The 19,922-nt window shown below is 41.4% G+C and overlaps 1 protein-coding gene and 1 pseudogene across 2 annotated transcripts in view; one reads left to right on the top strand and one right to left on the bottom strand.

Annotated features, from left to right (window-relative positions):
• The window catches only part of CELF2 (CUGBP Elav-like family member 2), a 607,444-nt gene that overhangs the window by 262,781 nt on the left and 324,741 nt on the right, over positions 1-19,922 (top strand). The window lies entirely within an intron of this gene.
• On the bottom strand, positions 6,325-19,346 carry LOC131838321 (large ribosomal subunit protein uL6-like; annotated as a pseudogene).

Below are 19,922 nucleotides of genomic sequence, written 5' to 3' on the forward strand. Positions count from 1 at the left end.
TACACATTCAAAAACTCATGCAGTATTGAATATGGACTCTGAGTCTCTCTGTCTCTTACAACACACACACACACACACACACACACACACTTGTAAGCACGCACGGTCATGTGTTCACTAACCCACTCTACAAAAAGGAAGAAATGGTCTCTACTTCCTTGCCACCGAAGACATATCAAATACAGACACATGCCCTATACCGCTGAAGTAACACGTGGTGACTTGAGGTCTGTATGGAAGGCTCCCCACAGAAATGGCAGTATTGGTCCTCAGGTAAGTGAATTATCTGTAGCAATTAAAGATATGTACATTTAATGGTCCTGTTTTCAGTGGGATGTTAACAGCGCCGGAGTCTTAGGTTACCAACTTGCCACTTAATTATTGTTGTTTAAACACTAATTCGGGATGAGGAACAACCTCCCCCAGCTACTGTGTAGACTAATGGCGAGGCCTCCTCAAGGAGCAGAGGGGGGCAGCCTTCTGATTAAAACTACACTTTTAGAATGGAATAATTCTAAAATTATTCTAATTAGAATTATTCTAATTATTCTAATAGAATTATTCTAATTCTAATTTCTGTTATTACTTCTTTTTTATAGTTTTGTTCGGTTTAGCCACTGTGTAGTACATCATTAGTTTTTGATGTAGTGTTCCATGTTTCGTTAGTTACGTCACAGCACATACCCTTCTCAATACCCATCACCCTGTTCCCCCCTCCCCCGACTCTCCTCCCCTCTGAAACCCCCAGATTGTTTCTCGGGGTCCATAGTCTCTCATGGCTCATCTCCCTCTCTGGTCTCCCCCTTCGAATGTCCCCCCTCCTTCTCGTATGGTCCTCTGTGCCATTCCTCATGTTCCACACAAGAGTGAAACCATATGACCATTGTCCTTCTCTGCTTGGCTTAGTTCACTTAATATAATTCCCTCCAGTTCCATCCACGTCAGTGCAAATGGTAGGTAATGATCCTTTTCGATGGCTGAGTAATATTCCATTGTATATATGGACCACATCTTCGTTATCCACTCAACTGTTGAAGGGCATCTCGGCTCCTCCCACAGTTTGGCTCTTGTGGACACTGCTGCTACGAATATTGAGGTGCACGTGCCCCTTCTTTTCACTACGTCTATATCTTTAGGCTAATTATCTACTAGAGCAGTTGCTGGGTTGTTGTTCTTAACATCTTAAGGAACCTCCATACTGTTTTCCAGAGTGGCCGCACCAGCTTGCATTCCCACCAACAGTGTAAGAGGGCTCCCCTTTCTCCGCATCTTCCCCAATATTTGTTGTTTCCTGTTTGGCTAATTTTTGCCATTCTAACTGCTGTAAGGTGGTATCTCATTGTGGTTTGATTTGTATTTCCCTGTTAGCCAGTGATGTTGAGCATTTTTGCATGTGTCTGTTGGCCATTGTATGTCTTTTTTGGAGAAGTGTCTGTTATTATTTCTTAACAGGGTGTTAGATAAAGAGTTGAAATGTTATAGAGGAAAACAGCTGAGAGGCTTCTGTTTATGCAGTCTGCGCAGAGCAAAAAATGTTTTGCAGAAATGTCTTCTGAGTACGCCCAAGCCCACTTTCTCCAAAAGTTAGAGATAACTTAGTAAGTTCTTGCTTTGAATTGCACAGGCAAGAAAAGCCTTTTAAAATAATTGTTTTTAAGACGATTACCAAAAATACTGATTATTTCATACCTGTAAGTGGTAAACAGTAATCACCAAGAACAACTCCCATCTCCTTGTCTAGAAAAAGATGTAGTTCCAGCAAGGTGGAAAATATAACCTTGTTCAGATCTATTATACACTCCTCTTTCCAAATTCTGGTCTTGCATAAATTGCCTGACTGAACTCTTAGTTCCAGATTAGCAAAACGAACATGTAATTTTTTTTTTTTTTACCCACAAGATTGTGGTTTGTTTTGGCTCAGCTTGTTTATTTATATTCTTCAACCCACTAAGAGTCAACTGTGTGTTTCTTTACTCCTATTTTTAGTAGGAAATTTGGGTTGTGTGACTTCAGGTGTCAGGAATCAAATAATAAAATAGGGCCCCCTGATAACAAATCAAGAGATGGATCGGCATGCCATTGTTAAGGACCCTGTAGTGAATTAGACATCCTCTTCCATGGAATCAGGGACATCCAACAGAAAGGCAATGGGCTAAGAATGAAGGGCCCTGGGATGCCAATCGCAGGTGTTCTTTCTTGGGCACACTCCGTTCTTCAGGGTCTCCATATCCTTCTGGCATCTGTCCCTTTGGAATGGTTTGCATTTCTGGCATGGCTGTCTTCTCCACTTCTCTGCGGCTCCTTCCAGGCCCAGGTCAAAGACTGCCTCTTGCAAGGAGCCCTGCCCAGTCTTTCCCGTCTGTCCTGAGCGCCTCGCTCTCCGTATTCTTGCGGCTGGCTACTTTATTTGTATGTGCAAACCCCACCATCCCTCTTCCATCTGCTTCCTCTCTGCGTCCTCGGTGCCTTGTCCCCACACCTACCCCTTCTCCCCACTCTCTCAACCCACATATTTCTCTATCTCTCATTTTTCCTTGCAGCCTAGGAATGTGCACAAATCTCATCCATCCTTAAATGTCCTGTTGAAGCTACATGCTAGTTCCTATATCTTCTGTGTCTTGCCTTTCAAAGCCAAGGCTCTGGGGGAAAGTAAGCCACGTGCACTGTTTTCACATTCTACCTTCTTATTACTCAGTTCTTCGCTGCCTTACCTGTGTCCTTACTGCTTCGCCGACACTGCTCCGGGAAAGGGGATCGATGCCTTGCTAACTGTCAAAATGTAGCCCTTATCGAATACTTATATATTGGCTCTCTCTGTGTACTGAGGTCATGATTTCTTGCTTAGGGAAACTCACTCTAAGTTTTCCCAATGTGTGCTCCAGGGGACCTGAGTTTGGAAGGATGGGAATAGGTTTTATGTAAAAGGAAGAGTTCTGTGGTCAGATATTTTTAGAAAGCTCTCTCTATATAATCCTCTTTAAAGATTCATGCCACAAATTAGCAAGGCAGTTTTACTTTAATCTGTAAAGCTTATCTTACTATAAAACTAGGGATACCCTATGAGAAATGCTGTCCTTTAAACATGATTCCCCGTCACTGTTCTCTCCTGGTTCTCTGATTTCTAGAATTATCCTCCTAATTCTTTTCTGTTTCTGTCTCTGCCTCTCTATCTCTGTCTCTGTCTCTCTCTCTTTTTCTCTTTTTTATTTCCCAGTGTTGACCCATTCTTCTTCTTTTTATATATTCTCTCCTTGGGTGAGCTCATCCTCTGTGGTTTCACGTGTCTCCTCAATATCAGTGATTCCCCATCTGGGTCTCCATTTCTGAACTTCCCATGTACTAGAGACTCTAGATCCAGTTTTCTAGCGTACATCTCCCCCGGATGATCTTCAAGAAATTCAGGTCTAACATGTCTCAAGTTGATGTGGTTATTTCCACTCCTACCCCCCGTTTTTGACCTGTTCTTGTTCCCGACTGGATGGTATGAAGTGGTAGCACCCATTGGGTCAACCTTCCCAGAAAACCTGGGGCACAGCTGACTTTGCCTGTGGCTTCACTCCGGATTCAGTTATAACAGGATGGCCATGTGATGGAAGGCTGTGAACGGAGGATGGAGAGTTTCCGTCCTCGCAAAGATGGCAGAACTCTAGGGAGATGACAAGACAGGAACAGAACATGCTCCCAGACGGGGTGTGACTTCTGGGGCCCCAGCTCTCCAGGCCACGCCATCTGAGCAGAGTGCACATTCCACTGAGCATAAGAACTTTCGCCTGTGACATTTTTAAAGGCCATTACACCCTGGCAGCCGCCCACGCTGGGCTCTTCTAGAGACCGTGTCCGTAAGCCTGCCTACTCACCATGTGGATGAGGCATGGTGTGAGTGGGATGATCCGTCACCAGCTCTTTCAAGACAGTCTTGATGTAGAATTATGACAGTTTGACTCAGGTCCCCTTCTTGAGTCCCCGGGTCCTGCTGTCTTCTTGGTTTGGGCTTTCCCTTTCCAGCTCCATTTTTGGTGCCTTCGTACACTTTGTTGTTACTTTTTATGTCGACATGGGGCGGCTGTAGGGCAGTGTACGTAAATGGAACATCATGGACATGGGATAAGACACACCTGTGTTTAAATCCTATTCTCCTTTTTCAGCTCAGATAGCTTTGGACAGAGCATTTGGAAGTCTCTGTAAACCGGGTATAAAAATATCCACCTTAGAGAGGAGCCATGAAGATTCAACGAGGTAATTCCCATTAAGTGCCAAGCACGTAGTAGTCATTCAACAAATGGTGGTTAATATCACGTACCATGTTGGTTCGTCTTTGCTTCACGGACTGGATCTCCTTCCTCCATTCTTTCAACAGTACCGGAAGTTTACATATATAAATTATATAGTTCATAGATATTCTCATCCTAATGAAAAGTTTTCACACAATTTCCTCGCTAAGTGCTGGGAAGGTGTTACGAGACAGTAAGCCTGAAACTCAATATTTAGGTAAATAAAAAGTACAGGGTATTTGGAGTCTCCGTAAGATAAACCGGATTTGGGTTATAAAGCCTTATTTGAGTCTCTCACATGATAAAGATCTATGAAATGTAATTGATCAAACTCAAGGAGATGAGGAGTCATACAGACTCTTCTGGGATTTGAACTTAAGGTTTTAAACAGCCTAGGCATAGCAAACCTGAAGCTTAGTGCGTTAAGCTATGCCCGCTGGCTATTGGATTATAGGCAGCAATTTACTATTAGTGAAAGGAGAAGAAATTCTTGATCTATTGCTCCTTTCCCTAGTCCCACCTCTCGCCTATGGTAAGTAAATTAAAGAGACTATCTTCAAGAAACCTTCGGTCCTGCCTAGTCCAAGTCTCATGAACCGAGTAGAGTTGAGCTTCCGTTTTTACTGTAAAGGCGAAGTACATAGTGATTTTGCAGTGTTCTGACTCAAAAAAATTGATCTTCCCATGTCGGCCAGAACACTATTTAGATATTTATCTGAAAATGGGTGTTAGTCAGTTGTAATCAACAGTAGACAGTTGGTGGAGAAGAACACAGGCCATGTTTAGGGTTCCTGGGTAGGAAAACATGTCGCAGAAAGCTCACACTCTCCTCTTGTCTCCTTGTGTGGCTTGGGACACTTTATTTCGATGGTTTATTTTTCCCCCATGAAAAAGATCCAGGGGTCAGAACTGGGAAGACCTAATTTCGAATGCCAGGTCCACAAACTGACCATTCAGTTTCTGTTTTCCTTCGTTGTCAGATGGGAACAACGTCAGCCTCATGGAGCTCTTAGACTTGAATTTGTTACCGTGAGACAGTTTCGGAAGTGACCGAGAGCAATTGGATTATCGTTTTAAGCTGACATTCCCGCGTGCCTCCTAAACACCGAGCAGTACCATAAATGCATTTGCATAGAGAGTGGTAGGCAGGTAGGCAGGTCCCTTCACTGTTGCAGGTAAAGAAGAGCAGGCTGGGGTTTGGTGAGTGACACACCCCAGGTGACACGGCTGCTAAGTTACTGAGCCCAGTTCTCTTCAGGCGGAGAGGGCATGCTTCTCCCGAACATCACGGGCTTGCTGCAGACGCTGGTTATGTCAGCATTTATCTCGGTGACGTGAACGTGTCTGATCTCATGTCAGGCTTAGTGATTCTTACCTGAAGCTCTTTTACCCTGCTTCTTTCCCACGTCTTCAGTCTCAGGGAGGAAAACTCGACATCGCCTTTAATTTTGTTTCCTTTTACTTCTGTCCTCTTTCCTGGCCTCAGGACCTGGTTCCGCTTTCTAGTCCTAGCTTCCTGACTGGTCCGATGACGTGAGGCACCTAGCGAGGCTTTGGGCATCGCAGAGTGCTTGTGGCTCTAAGGTTTTGACGATCACCAGTCTTACGGCGGACCTCGAAGCTCAGTCCATTTCTATTGACTGTCATTTTCCCTCCGCCTTTTAGGATCTGAATTTCAGAGATGCCCCCTATTTTCCCTTGAGGGAACTCAAAATGCTGCTTATTTACAACCTTGGGTCCCTCTCTGGGTCACATCCAGTATGTCAGGCCTCCTGATTCACAGAACATTTTCCAGGTAATTGTTCTTCTGCTGGCACGGCTCAACTGTCGTCTTTTCTGCTGTTCCCATCACTGAGTTATTTTTGACTACAGATTCCACCTACATATCTGTGTCCCGGAAAGATATTCTGGTACCTAGAAAGTTCCTGCTGGTTAATTTTCTTCTGTCAGGAGCATTGCCCAGATTTGGACCTACTCTTGACAGCTTCCCACGGGCAAACACCTGCAGAAGCCTGCCGGTCGCCACAGGTGGACTCCAGGACCTGCAAGGGGTCTAACGCTCCTTTCGGAAGTCGAAGCGAGGATGAAAACTCCTCGGTTCTTCCTGGAGCTGTTGGGGGAAAAGTGAGGGGAACTTCAGCTCCCCACAAGTCATTTTGTTATTCAGAGGGAACAGCAGAAGCCCAGAACATCTGTTGTTTCCGAGGCGTTTACACAGACACTTAGCGATGCATCAGGTCCGATGGTGTTCGCATGGTATTTCCAGATACTCTATCAGCAAGCGGTATTTTTAGTCTCCGGGGAATATTGTACATGGTAGACTCATCGTTGACATCTGGCTGGTTCGTATGCAGCCACAGAGATCTTTCAAAACAAAACTGTTGCAAAGGAGAGTTAAACCCAGAATGTCACTTGGGAATAAAATGTTCCCTTCTCTGACTGTCTTTCCTGGTGTGAAATGTACAAATTCTTAAAGATTAGGAGATAGTCAATTTAGATCCTCCAAAGCACAGAAATGGAAAGAAAGCATTTTTCGGAATGTCATCCCCTTCCGAAATTATGGGGGAAAACTGTACAGTTCTTTTTTTTTTTTTAAAGGAAAATAGAAGAATTTTGCACATTGTCTTCCCTGGGTTTATTATTCAGGAACATCACTATCTGCTTGGCAGTCCGTTCACTGCTGTGTGCCCCGGAATTGGATTCAGGTCAAATTCGGCCTCCACCGCTTCATAGCTATATGGCCGTGAACATGATGTCTGACTCCTCGGGGCTCAGATGCTTTCCCCGTAACATGCGGATGTGGGCAGCCCCCATCTCCTCAGATTATTGTCAGGAATAAATGTCTTTCCTACAAAGAGTTAAAACCAGTGCCTACTGCAGTGAATGTGTTCCCTAAATGTTGCCGTTTTAGCGGCTATTTGGCTATTCCATGGGAATGAAAGTCTAAAGAAGGTATGAGGGGATTTTTTTCCCCTTTCAGAGAAAGGTGGTGCATTAGACGATTCTTTTTTGAAGTCGATCCTAGATTTACAAGAAATGTTTCTGTGAAATCATCATACTTGACTCATATCGAAATTACATGACTCAAAAATCAAAACAAAACAACTGCTCTCAAAACATTTCCAGACTTCCCAAGACGCTGGTTGTACACCACTGTTCAGTTATTCAAAAACCAAATGTCTAATTTTAGCCTAATGCTTGGCAAAACCCAGCCCTGTCGTAGTTTAACAATTTCACTGCCGTCTTGCTGCTCTGATCATTTCAGTCTTGGGGGAAAAACAATCAAAGGTGACTCAGACAGGATTTGCTTCCTTTTAAAAAGCTATGTTAAAAAGTAGGTTAGCTCAAGATTTTCTGCTTCTATTTCTGTCTTTGTCGATGACCTCGATTGGTGGCAAATTAAGAAGGCAAGACCAGAAGCATCCCGGGTAGCACTTAGGTCTCTGCTGGGGTTTGTGTATTTTCGAGACATAAAGAGGTAGGAGCATGGCAGCTACAAGTTGACCAGCATCCAAAATAATTGAATTAGAACTCAAAATTGTACCCTACGTGCCAAGAATGCAATAACGACAATTTGGAATATTATAGTAGCTTATGAATGGGATATGAGAGCCACATCTACCAACTGTCTAGGAAGCAGGGGGCAGCAAGAAATTGGCCAGCCTCAACTTCTCCTGATTTTGTCGGAGGCTATCACGCCAAGCCTGCAAACTGAACAGGAAGAGAGGAGAAAAAGTTAGGAGCCTAGTAAGAGACAGTTGTAAAGCTGGTTTCCAAACGATATCAGGATTTCTGATGCCTGTGAAGAAACTTACAAAAATATTCAGGAGCAAGGAGAATCGTATGGAAGCATATATCACGTCTTTTGAGAAGTTGGGAACCAGTTTGGGCTCCTGGGCAGGACCCAATTGGTGTTTACCTCATAGTCCATTTCTGGGATTCGGATTTCTTATTTCAAAAACCCTAGAAACTGTATTCCAACAGTCAAGATCCAGTCTTCTGCCCTTGAAGTTGTCTCTTCATTCTCTGGCCCCAGGTTTGGCCAGCATTTTCTGGGAGGACAGGTGATTGAAACACAGGAGCCTGAGAGCAAGAGAAGACCGAGGCGGAGTGTATTGGGGGTTCCCCCTGCACAGCCTCCCTTGTTCTCTTGGTTCCAGGCATGTGTCTTCCATCTGGCCAGAGGCGATGAGGCCCAGGAAGTCCCTGGTTTGCAGACTTCAAGTTGTAAATCCAAGAAGATGGGAGGGCATTGTGGGAGTTGCTTAAATAATCAGTAATGATAATGACAATTACCGTAAAAATCACATTGGATTATAACTCTACAATTTGCAGAGTGCTTCCGCTAGAGAGCAAATCAAACTTTATGATGCTTGTAGGAGCAGCACGACCTCAGAACATATTTGGCAAAGCTTGGGAATCGGGGGAAAATGGAATAATGACACTAATAAACTGAAGGAGGAAAATTCTATAATTGCAAAGGTTTGCATAACTCTGTCTCCAGCCCCTTCTTGATAAAAAGAGATTTTCTCTGTTCCCAGGGTGGTTTGAAGAAAGCCAATGGACATTCTATAATGAGAGAATGTTGACAGCCCTTGTAGAGACAAAAACAAAAGGTGATAAAGAAGACAGTGTCAAGTCAACACGAGGCAAAAACCAGGACTCTAGGCCCCATAATTCAGTTAAAAGACATCTGACTCCCCCCACCCCTGATAAATTGCTAAAAACAGAGGAAAGAGATTAGAAAAACAATTCAAGGAGAACAAGAAAGAGAAATTGCAGTCGCTTCAAATGTGAGAGAAAGTAACAACAGAGGAGCCATCACAGATCACACTTGACTGCTTTTTAGTGCAAAACGGTTTTGTTAACCACGGACACAGCGTTGCATGGCAGAACTCTAGAAGTTATTCCTCTTGCATAACTGAAACTTTATGCCCTTTGATTAGCAATTAGCCAAGTCCTCCTCTCCCTCAACCGCTCCCGCCCCACGGTCCTTGGCAACCGCCTTTCCGATCTCTCTTATGTGTTTGACTCTTTTAGAAAACTCAAGTCAATGAAACCATGCTGTGTCTGTCCTGTGAGTGGTTTATGTTACTTAACATCAGGTCCTCAAAGTTCGTCCATGTTGTCAAATACCACAGGGTTCTCTTTTTGAGGGTTAGTAATATCCCATTGTGTGCATGTGTGTATGTATGTGTGTGTGAATATATGCATGTATGTGTATATCCGTGTGTGTGTATACATGCATGGGTATACACATTTTTTCTATCCACTCATCCATCAGGGGACACCTTGGTCGTTTTCACATCTTGTCTATTTGAATAATGTTGCTGGGAACTTGAAAGGGCACATGGCATTATAAAAACCTGATTTCAGTTCTTTCGGAATATGTACACAGAAGGGGGATAGCTAGATCATATAGTAGTTTTATTTCTAATTTTTTTGAGGAACCTCCTTATTGTTTTCCATAGCAGCTGTGCCTTTTGTCTTCTGACCTCTTGTGTACAAGGGTCTGGCTTTTCTACATCCTTGCCATCCCTTGCTGTCTTTTTTAAAATATTGAACAGCCACCTTAAAAATTGTGAGTGATAGCTCATTGTGGTTTTGACTTGCATTTCTCTGATGACTAATGTCATGGAGCATCTTTTCGGTACCTGGTTGCCATCTGTACGTCATCTTTGGAGAAATGCCTATTCATGTCGTTAGCCCATTTTTAAATCTAGTTGTTAGTTTTTTTGCTGTTGAGTTATAGGAGTTGTTTTGGATTTTTGTGTCTTTGTTTTGTTTTGTTTTTTGAGAAAGAGTGAGCGGGGTGAAGGGGCAGGAGGAGAGGGAGAAAGAGAATCTTAAGCAGGCTCCATGCCTAGTACAGAGCCTAGGGTGGGCCTTGATCTCATGACCATGAGATCATGACCTGAGCTGAAATCAAGAGTTGGACACAAGCAACTGAACCACCCAGGCACCCCAAGTTGTAGGAGTTTTTGATATATTTTGGAAATTAGCTCCTTCTCAGATAATCTGATTTGCAAATATTTTCTCAGGTCCCATAGGTTGCTTTTTCACTCTGTGGTTTCCTTGGCTGCATGGAAGTTTTTGGACCTTTGTCTTATACCACACACCCAAGTCAATAATTCAAAATGGATTAAAGACTTAAACATAGGACCTTAAGTGATAAAACTCCTAGGAGAAAAAAGGGGGAAAGTGGGGGACATTGTGACATCAGTCTTAGCAATGATTTCATGGATGTGACACCAAAAGCACAGGCCACAAATGGAAAAACAAACATGTAGGATGTTGTCAAGCGTTGGTTGTATTTTATTTTCTACCATTGCCAGTGTTTGTGCCAGTGCTCTATTATGCACTCGAGTTTCTCTTCCCAAATCATAGAGTTTTATCTTTACAGATGGCCCTGTTTATTTAAAAGAAGCTGTGCCATTTTCTCTCTTCCCTCCCAAAATGGTATCCATCTTATTTTACCAAGAATATTATCTTCAAAGACCTTCTTGGCTCCGAGGCTCTGGTACATCTCTATTTTCACTGTGTCCTACAAAGCCCACATTCTCCACAGCCCAGCTCTCTCCCTTACCATGCTGTACTCAGCAAATCTGCTCAGCTGTGCGGGCTGTCTTACTGGTTCTCAGCAACACCAGCAGGATCCTGCCTCAGCAGCCTGCACTTGCCCTTTCCTTGACTGGAATGCTTTTCTGATGGCTCATGTGCTCCTCTTTCTCCCTCTCTCTCTTACACACTTGTTATTTGAGTCTGGTCTGATATCACCCCCTCAAAAAGGTCTTCTCTACTGCCTCAAACCAACACAACTTTTATTGCATCTTTAAGATATCACAAATAGGTCTGAAAAATCATCCGGCATCTTGCTATTTCTGTAGCTGGACAACTTAGACCTTACTCATTAGCTTACGGAACTCTTCTTTCTTTCAGAAGCATAGATACCACCCCCAAATTTTCTGATATCCTTGCTTTTTAACTCGGTGGCTTGCTAAATCAAAGCAGCTAAGTGTGTTACAAGTTCAGTGTCATTTCCTTCAAGATTTAACTCATCTTTCTGGGCTTGAGATACTGAACAAGCAACACCTGGCCTCATCCAAACCCCAGGATGTGGTTTTCCACCAAGAAATTTCATATTTAAGCAGGAGAATATTCTCCCAAATAACAATGTTGAGGGGGAAGCAAGTGTACACAAACCTCATCTTGTAACCGAAGTCCAGGGCAACACCAGAGAGCATGGTCTGTACGTGACTACAGATAGTGCAAATAGAAGCGAGTTCTTTTCTATTTCCCCACTATTTGTCAACTCAGAGCCTCTTCTTTTTCTTTCCAAGAAGACTGAGTTCCACACTGATGTGATTGAAGTCCCTCTGCAGGGTTCCTCTGGGGCCCTTCACAATAACAATGCATCCCTTCAGAGCGATGTCGACATTTCCTGGAATGTCTATGGTCCGATTGCCGAGATGGTCTTCCTTCTCGCAGTAGATGAGCAAAAGGCAGAAAGGCCTTCTTTACCAGCATATATAAAATACCCCTTAACCCACCCTACCTTCTTCTCGTCACCTTTGCCCTCCTTTACTTTTTTTTAAGTTTTAATTCTGTTATTCAATACTTATCCTGGGATCATGCATTAATTTGCACATATCTACACGTAGGTTTTTACACCAAAGGACAAAATCCTGAACTACTAGCATATGAGGGCTCTGGGTTAGTGGCCCACGGCATATCAACTGAATTCCCAGAGCTGGTGTATATTAGCTGCCCAGTAATACTATTAAATGAATGAATGTTCCCTACTTATCTCATTCCTTTCTTCTCATTTGGATCCCACTTTATTATACAGACTTCTAGAAAATACCTGTAATCAAAGATCTTTTCTCTTAAGTCAGTGCAGATGTTAGAACAATGTGGTTTGTTGAAAGGCTAAGGGTGGGGGGAATGAACTCACTCAACTGTACTCACCTGTCAAAGCATTTATTGGCTTTTGCCACTCACTTAGCAGTACCCTCCTACTACATTTTGAGAGCACTAAAAAGTAATAGCCAGAAGAAGGAGGATGCTTGTGGTCTGATAGATTGATGCTTGGACAATCTGCAACTACAGCCATTTGCACAGGTTAATAAGTACTGCACAGGTTGGCATCTATATGTGTAAAACCCTGTGTTGCTACACCTGTTTTATAAATAACAAAGATATATACGTCATCGTCTGGTGCCCAAGCATGCATTCTTTTCACTGAGACTCTTAGGAAACGTAAGTGTTTTGAACAGTGCTGTCTATAGCTACTCCCCTTTCTAGGGCTTCACTAATTCTATTACATTTTGCACTCACCTTTTCCTGCCGAGATATTACAGTAATAATAATACCTAAAGTTTTTGTGCACTTTCTTCATGTGAGGCATCGTGCCAAACCCTGTTCGTGCATTTCCTCATTTAATCCTCTCTACTCTATTGAGCAGGTAAAATTATATTATTCTCATCTTAGGACTGAGAAAATTGAGACTTTACAACAGCCACACAGTTACTCAGAATTTCAACCTTGGTCTCTCACATTTCTAAGCCTCTGCTCCTGACTCCTCCGTAGACCACCTCCTCTACTTCCTGGCACCCCAGCCCTTGAAATTATGCACTCTTGGATCACACAGAAATCATAGGTTGAGGTGTAGGATGACCCCAAACCCTTCAAAAGCATGCCCCTCATGTTCTATTTCTCAAGTGACAAAACCAGCTTCCCGATTAATAGGAAATGAACCTTTAGCTGCAATAGAAATGTATGAACTTGGCTGTCCTGGGGGCAGACTTCATCTAGGCTAATCTAGAAACATCTAGGTGCCTTGAAGAAAGGGTAGAATAGAACCCAGTCCCGCCAGGCTAGAGGCCTAAGAGAAAGGAGGGGAGGTCAGAATGAGGGACAGTGATGCCAGGAAGGAGCTCCTCGTTGAATCGTTGAATCAGAGAATGTTAAGAAAGTATATCTCACACCTTCCTATCGCCTTGTACTTTCAGCTCTGGTGTGAAGGAAAGAAATTGGTTCCGTCTCCAGACTCGATTTCATTTTATGACCTGAGGCATATTCAGTCAGGCAACTGGAGTATTACATCTTCCCTGCAGCTATTTTAAAGCTAATTAATGTATCAAGCACTTTCCAGTTTTTCCATTCTTATTCGTAACTACCCCAAACCTTCAATTTCTCAAATTATTTTGCTTTTGAAGTGACTTTCATTTCTCAGGATCTACTAGAGCTTTCTTCTCGATTTTTTTCACATTGGAAATTTTATGGGAACACCATGCTTCTATATTTATGCATTTAAATTGTCAAAAAGTATGTTGTCAGGATTACATGCTAAAGAAGTCCCTTACCCCAGCAGTTCTGCTCTGTGAATGGGGCTGTTAACCCTTCACTGACTTGAAGGCTGCATTTTTTTTTTTAAAGATTTTATTTATTTGACAGACAGAGATCACAAGTAGACAGAGAGGCAGGTAGAGAGAGAGAGAGAGAGAGAGAGAGAGAAGCAGGCTCCCTGCTGAGCAGAGAGCCCGATGCGGGACTCGGACTCGATCCCAGGACCCCGAGATCATGACCTGAGCCGAAGGCAGCGGCTTAACCCACTGAGCCACCCCGGTGCCCCTGAAGGCTGCATCTTAACCTGGCAGGTTGGCTGGGGTACTAATTTTCTCTAGTTTTCCAGAAGATAATTTCAGAGACATGGGCTCATACAAGATGAAAATATTAAATAAAACTAGTGAAACACTTGAATGATGTACTTTAAACATTTTTACTTAAATACCCCATATCCCTATATAGCATTATATACACACGTTATAGTGAAATAAACCAAGGGTGTTTGGGGGAGGGTCTTCATAAGTAACCTGTACCCAAGTTGACAAATCTTCCCTCACCTCACAGCTTTCTTGGTTGGCCTGAAGAGCAAATACATATATAGTGCAGCTCTTCCCCTGCACTCGGAAATTCGATCTATGATTTTTATTGTCCATAAAGGCCCAATGCTCTGCTAGGCGCTATTGAAGATATATATGTGTGTATATATATATAAATATATACATATTTTTTAAATGTAGGTTTTGAACCTTGCCCTCAATGATTTAAAAGCCAGGCTTTCAATTTGCATGTACCCTCTGCATTCAGTTATTGAACTACTGAGTGGCGCATGAAGTCTCATCTCTATGAGTTTGCTGATTTTTTTTTAAGACCTCAGGGATGGAGAGATCATAAGGAGCAATAACACTTATGAAGTGTCTATTACGTTGTCTATTCGGTTATTTTATCTTTGCAACATGCAAGTAAGGTTTGCATCATTCCTGCTTTCCAGAGCGGGGGGGTGGGTTCAGATAAGAAACTTGCTCAGGGAACCACAGCAGGTCACCGAGTCAGAATTGCACTCTCTGCTCTGTCTTACTCTAAAATCCATCTTCTTTCCAGCACCCTTGACATCTGGCTGTAAAATACAAAATTAAATAAACTTGAGATAGCTGCTTAATGTGATCAATGTAGGCGGCCCAATAAAATAAACGAAGGATCTAAAATAGGTATTTTGCTTTCACTAATTTGGCTTATTTAACTGTCTTACAGTTACAAGTTAAAGGGATAATTGTGAAGTCTCTAAATTACTTTAGGTTATGTGGACATAAGCCTGATGCTGTTTTATTCTGACTCTAATTATATTTAATTTCTTATTCCTAATAGCTCCTTGTCTAGTGGGTGTCCTAGAGGATAGTGCAAGGTACATCTTCAGCTTGTCTTTAGTCGTGGATTTTCAGAGGTCCTTAGAGCAGGACAGTCCCCCTTTAAAGACAGTCCATTCAGAAAGTCAGGCTTACAGATACACTAGGAAATAATTTGCTTACAAAACAACTATTCTCTCTTAAAGGAATTCACTGCAAATTTTGTTTAATCAGCCAGGCCCTCTAGTATATCTAAAATAGTATTTTAATATATGAATGTCAACAACACTTCTTTTAAGAAATATTTTTGTTTTGTGGGTCATCTGGGTGACTCAGTCCTTAAGCATCTGCCTTGAGCTCAGGTCATGATCTCAGCAGGAAGCCTGCTTCTCTCTCTCCCTCTGCTTGTGTTCCTTCTTTTGTGTTCCTTCTCTTGCTGTCTCTCTCTGTCAAATAAATAAATAAAATCTTTTTAAAAAGAGAGAAATATTTCCGTTGTGTTAAGTGGGGCACATCCGCATCTAGAATTGATCAAATGTGTGTCCTTAGGTAGAGCACAAGACATTTTTCTCATGTGATCTCATTCATTCTTGTAACGATTTTCAAAGCAAGGGGCAAGTGCAGAGATGAAGGGAACCAAGGGGTGTGGGTGTGTTTGCCCAAGTTCATTCTAACGACCCACATTGCAAACCTTGTGAAACTTTGGGAGGAAATGTAATAATAGGTTGCCCCCACTCCTTCCCCATCTTCTGGAGAAGCATTTGACTGGGAATTAGGGAAGATTTATTCTATATATAACACATAGGAAGATGTTTAAACTGTAATTGTGTGCAATTTGAAGGAAATATTCTTCCAGCGGAATAAAGATTGACCTACTCAGGAATATTAAAAGGTACAGGGTTCACACTTTCGTGGTAGTATTTTATCATTTTGAAAACTTATTCTTAATAGACCGCCACATTACATTTCAGTAAAGTGGTTTCATTTTCTTTAACAACCATTAATAGCTATTAGAAGTAAAAAAAAAAAAAAAATAAGGCTTTATATAGATCATTAAAGTACACTTAAGTAATATGTAATTGACAATTAAATCAGCATGGCAATGCATTATCATAAGTTTGATAGATCTGCCTTTTCTGAAGTACTGAGAAGAAAGGGTCCTTTGTAAGACGCCCCGCTACAGACTAATCTTGCACTTTAATTGATCACAAAGAACACATTGTCTTCATGTATGTGCTTGGTAATCATCTTCTTACAAGTTGCCTTTTGTGAGGATTTTGATGCCGTGTGTGGGGAGTTTGGTTCATGCCAGAAACAGTGTTCTTGGTGAGATTTGGAATTAGCAATAGCCACCTTTAACCCTTTGTCCTTGTTGTTATCATAATATGTAAAAGTGTTGGTGCTTGCTGTCCACTCTGCAAGCCCGCAGTCCCCCTTCTGGTACCTTCTCCTTTCCTCACGTCTCTGAAGACACACGAAAGTGTGGTCACGGGGCTGGGTCCCAGCACTCGCAGAATGCCGGCCACACTGATGACGCGGTCCCCTGTGCCTGGGCAGCCAATGGGCGTTGACCTTATCTTGTCAAGCCATTGAAGAAGCAGGCCATATTTGGGAAATTCGGACTCCCGGCACCCCCCACCCCTCCCCCCGCCAAGAAATTTATGGACTTACTGTCTAGAAATGCGGGTGTACACCGTGTCTACATTGAGATCAAAATATAAAAGCATAACTGCATTTGAGAGGAATTCTAACCATTGCTATATTTTTCCCTGAATTTTAATTAATTCCCACTTTTCTTCATTCCCTTATTACCTATCACAACAATGGAATTTGTTTAGTGTAAGCCTTAAAAATACAGAATATATTTTCTGTATTTCAAATTATGAAAAAGAAAAAAAAGCAAAAGATTAATTTCCACCTAATTTGCTAGACTCTGAGATAGGTTAAGGAACCTAGGGGTTTTTTCCCCCTAATATCTTATGAAGATATTTTATAATCTGGACATAGTAAAGTTTAATGTGAGTCTGATGAATCACATAAAGATTTATCTGCTGCACTCCATCTTCCTACTATTATTTAATTTATGGGCTTTATGTGAGATACATGTATCACATTAAAAGTGAAAAAGCGTGATGGGTGATTTTTAAGGAGTTTTAAAAATATTGAGATTAGTTAGATATTGATACCCAATCAGTAGAAATTATGATTTTAATTTACTGAGGGAGAAGAAAGAAATCTCACATAATCAGACTGAGTTTCTTTATGCTGTAGTGTGGCTCCGTGCAAACAGCAGCTTTTGGGTGATTTTTTAAAAAAATTAAATTGAGTTTATGAATTCAAAAAGTTTAATCCACACCTAACATGACTGGGGCACAGCCATAAGGGGTGATCCAGCCGATCTCCCCAGGCCTCCTCCACCGCAGCTTGGCCAGTCTGGCTGGAAGGAACGGGTGAGACAGGTTAGCAGCCAGAACCCCAGTGCTCATGCATTCCTAGTGCCATATATAAAGGTACGTAGGAGATGATTAAAGAAGGCACTAAACTCACAGAGGGCCCCCTGCTCTGCGGACTTTGGGCAATAGTAGCAAGGCACACATCCAAGGAGCAACTGATGAAAATGTCAAGAGAATGCTGTAGAAGTGTATCAACTACTTATGTTATAGGAAGAAGCGTTAAGTCGCTGCTTTTCTGAACGTCAGCCATGGACGGACTTCTTGGCAATGGGGATCTTTAATTTTTGAATCCCGCCATCTCGATTTGATTCTGCTCCTTGAAACGTGTTTCATGGTAGTAACGAAAGAAATTAAGATTGGCAAGGCTATCGAGAGCCTTGATGGCGGAAACCAGCAGCAAGGTGGCTGGTCACTTTAAAGCATTGGGTAGTCGTCAGTGAGAAGATGCTAACCCAGTTTCAGAGACTTTGTTCTCCATTCCTGGGGGTGCATTAAAACCTCCCTAATTCAAAGCAGTCTCTGAAAATTGGAGAATTTCCCAAATGTAAACTGTATTTGTAAATATTGTACTAAACTAAGGCGCACACATACTACTTAGCTGTATAAAGTAAGTTAAATGAAACCAAATATGTCATTGGGGCACCTGGGTGGCTCAGTGGGTTAAGCGTCTGCCTTCAGCTCAGGTCATGATCCCAGGGTCCTAGGATCAAGCCCCGCATTGGGCTCCCTGCTTAGCAGGGAGCCTGCTTCTCCCTTTCCCTCCTCCCTGCTCATGCTCTCTCTCTCTCGCTCACTCTCTGACAAATAAATAAATGAACAAAATCTAAAAAAGAAAGAAAGAAAACCAGTAGGTCACAACAGGACTATATTAAATGTTAAATGTGCTTTCTAAACTTTAAAATGGTAAGTTACATCGTTAAAAAATTCTTAATTTTAAAATCTTACCCCCCCAAATTACATCTGTGGGGGGACTTCTGGTTACAGTATTGTTTTAATGTATGCCCCCTGACATAATTCAAAAGTAGAATATGTTAAAAGAATAGTCCTCCACAACCAATTATGGCTTGTGCCAAGAATAAGAAGATATTTTTATTTTAGAAAATCTGCTAATAAAATACATCACCTTAGCAGGTCAATAAGAAAAAAAAAAGATTTTAAAAGATACACAGTAATTGAATTTAAATAAATATTTTTTAGAAAAAATACACAATAAAATTAAACCCAAATCCTGGGGTGGGGTGGGGGTGCTCTTAGAAAACGAGGAACTTTAAAAGCTTAATAAAAGGCAGGTATTTTCAGCCAATCATTGGATGAGAAATGAGCAAGCTTACAAATTATCATGGTTCATCAAATGATGTTCTGAAAGCTCTGGTCATAGAAATAACACATGGAAATGAAATACTGATATGGTACTTAAAAACAAAGATGAAAAATGTATCATTTGCCCATGGCATGAATATAAACATGAAAAACAAGGTGATTGGCTTAAAAAGCTCTAAGAATTTAAGTACAGTGTAATAAAAAATGTTTTAAATCAACAACTTTACTAAAAGTCAGTAGTAACAGACAAAGAAACTACTCGAAGAAAACATTAAGTCCTCCCTGAGACAGAAATAAATGAAGATTTTAGTAAATTTAGGGTCAACCCATCTTTCCAGTTAGAAAGAGCAAATATTATAATGATGTTCAATTTTCCCAAATATATCTAAGTTTTCCCATCACGTACCGATCAAAATCTCAGTAGAGATTTTTCAAATGGGCAAGGTTGTTCCAAACTTCAACTGGAAGTTCCCTTTGCACAGTTAGAGTAAAAATTAGGGCACTTGCCATCCGGGGTGATATACCACGTTCTCCTGTTTGAATCATTAAGGTTCCAACATAAGGAATGACAGAGAAACTCAGTAGCACTGGATCTAATACATAAACGCACTCATCGCACCCTAAAAACCATTGGGAGGAGAATGGATCACGTAATCAAGAATACTTGCAAAACTGCCTATTTGTGAAAGACAGAAAATTCAGGTTGAAGCTTACTCACCAAAATAATTCTAAATGAACCAAATAGTAAAAATAAAAATGAACAAAACACAAAGGCAAAGATTAACCTACTTTTAGGATGAGCCAGACTTCTGATGTAAAAAATAAAATTATAATGAAAATTATTAAAATATGTAGCTATATAAAAATATTAAAATTTAGTACCAGAGTGAAAAAAAATTTAAATAAAAGTAAATATGATCTGGGGGAAAATTTATGAATTGACAAATCCTTTTATAAAAATAATTAAAATACAGAAATATATGTAGAATGACCCAATTCAAAAATCTCCAGTTTATGATGAACACACACAAAGTGACCAGTCATCCAAGAAGACAAATGACAATAAATATTAAGGGAAAATATTTACCTTCAGTAGAAAGAAATGCAAGTGAAACCATGAAGTAATACATTTCACTCATCATGTTCTGAAATTTAAAATTAAATAATGGTGTCTTTGAGAGGATGTGGAG

This window comes from Mustela lutreola, chromosome 8 (genome assembly GCF_030435805.1).
Source record: "Mustela lutreola isolate mMusLut2 chromosome 8, mMusLut2.pri, whole genome shotgun sequence".
Classification (NCBI taxonomy): Eukaryota; Metazoa; Chordata; class Mammalia; order Carnivora; family Mustelidae; genus Mustela; species Mustela lutreola.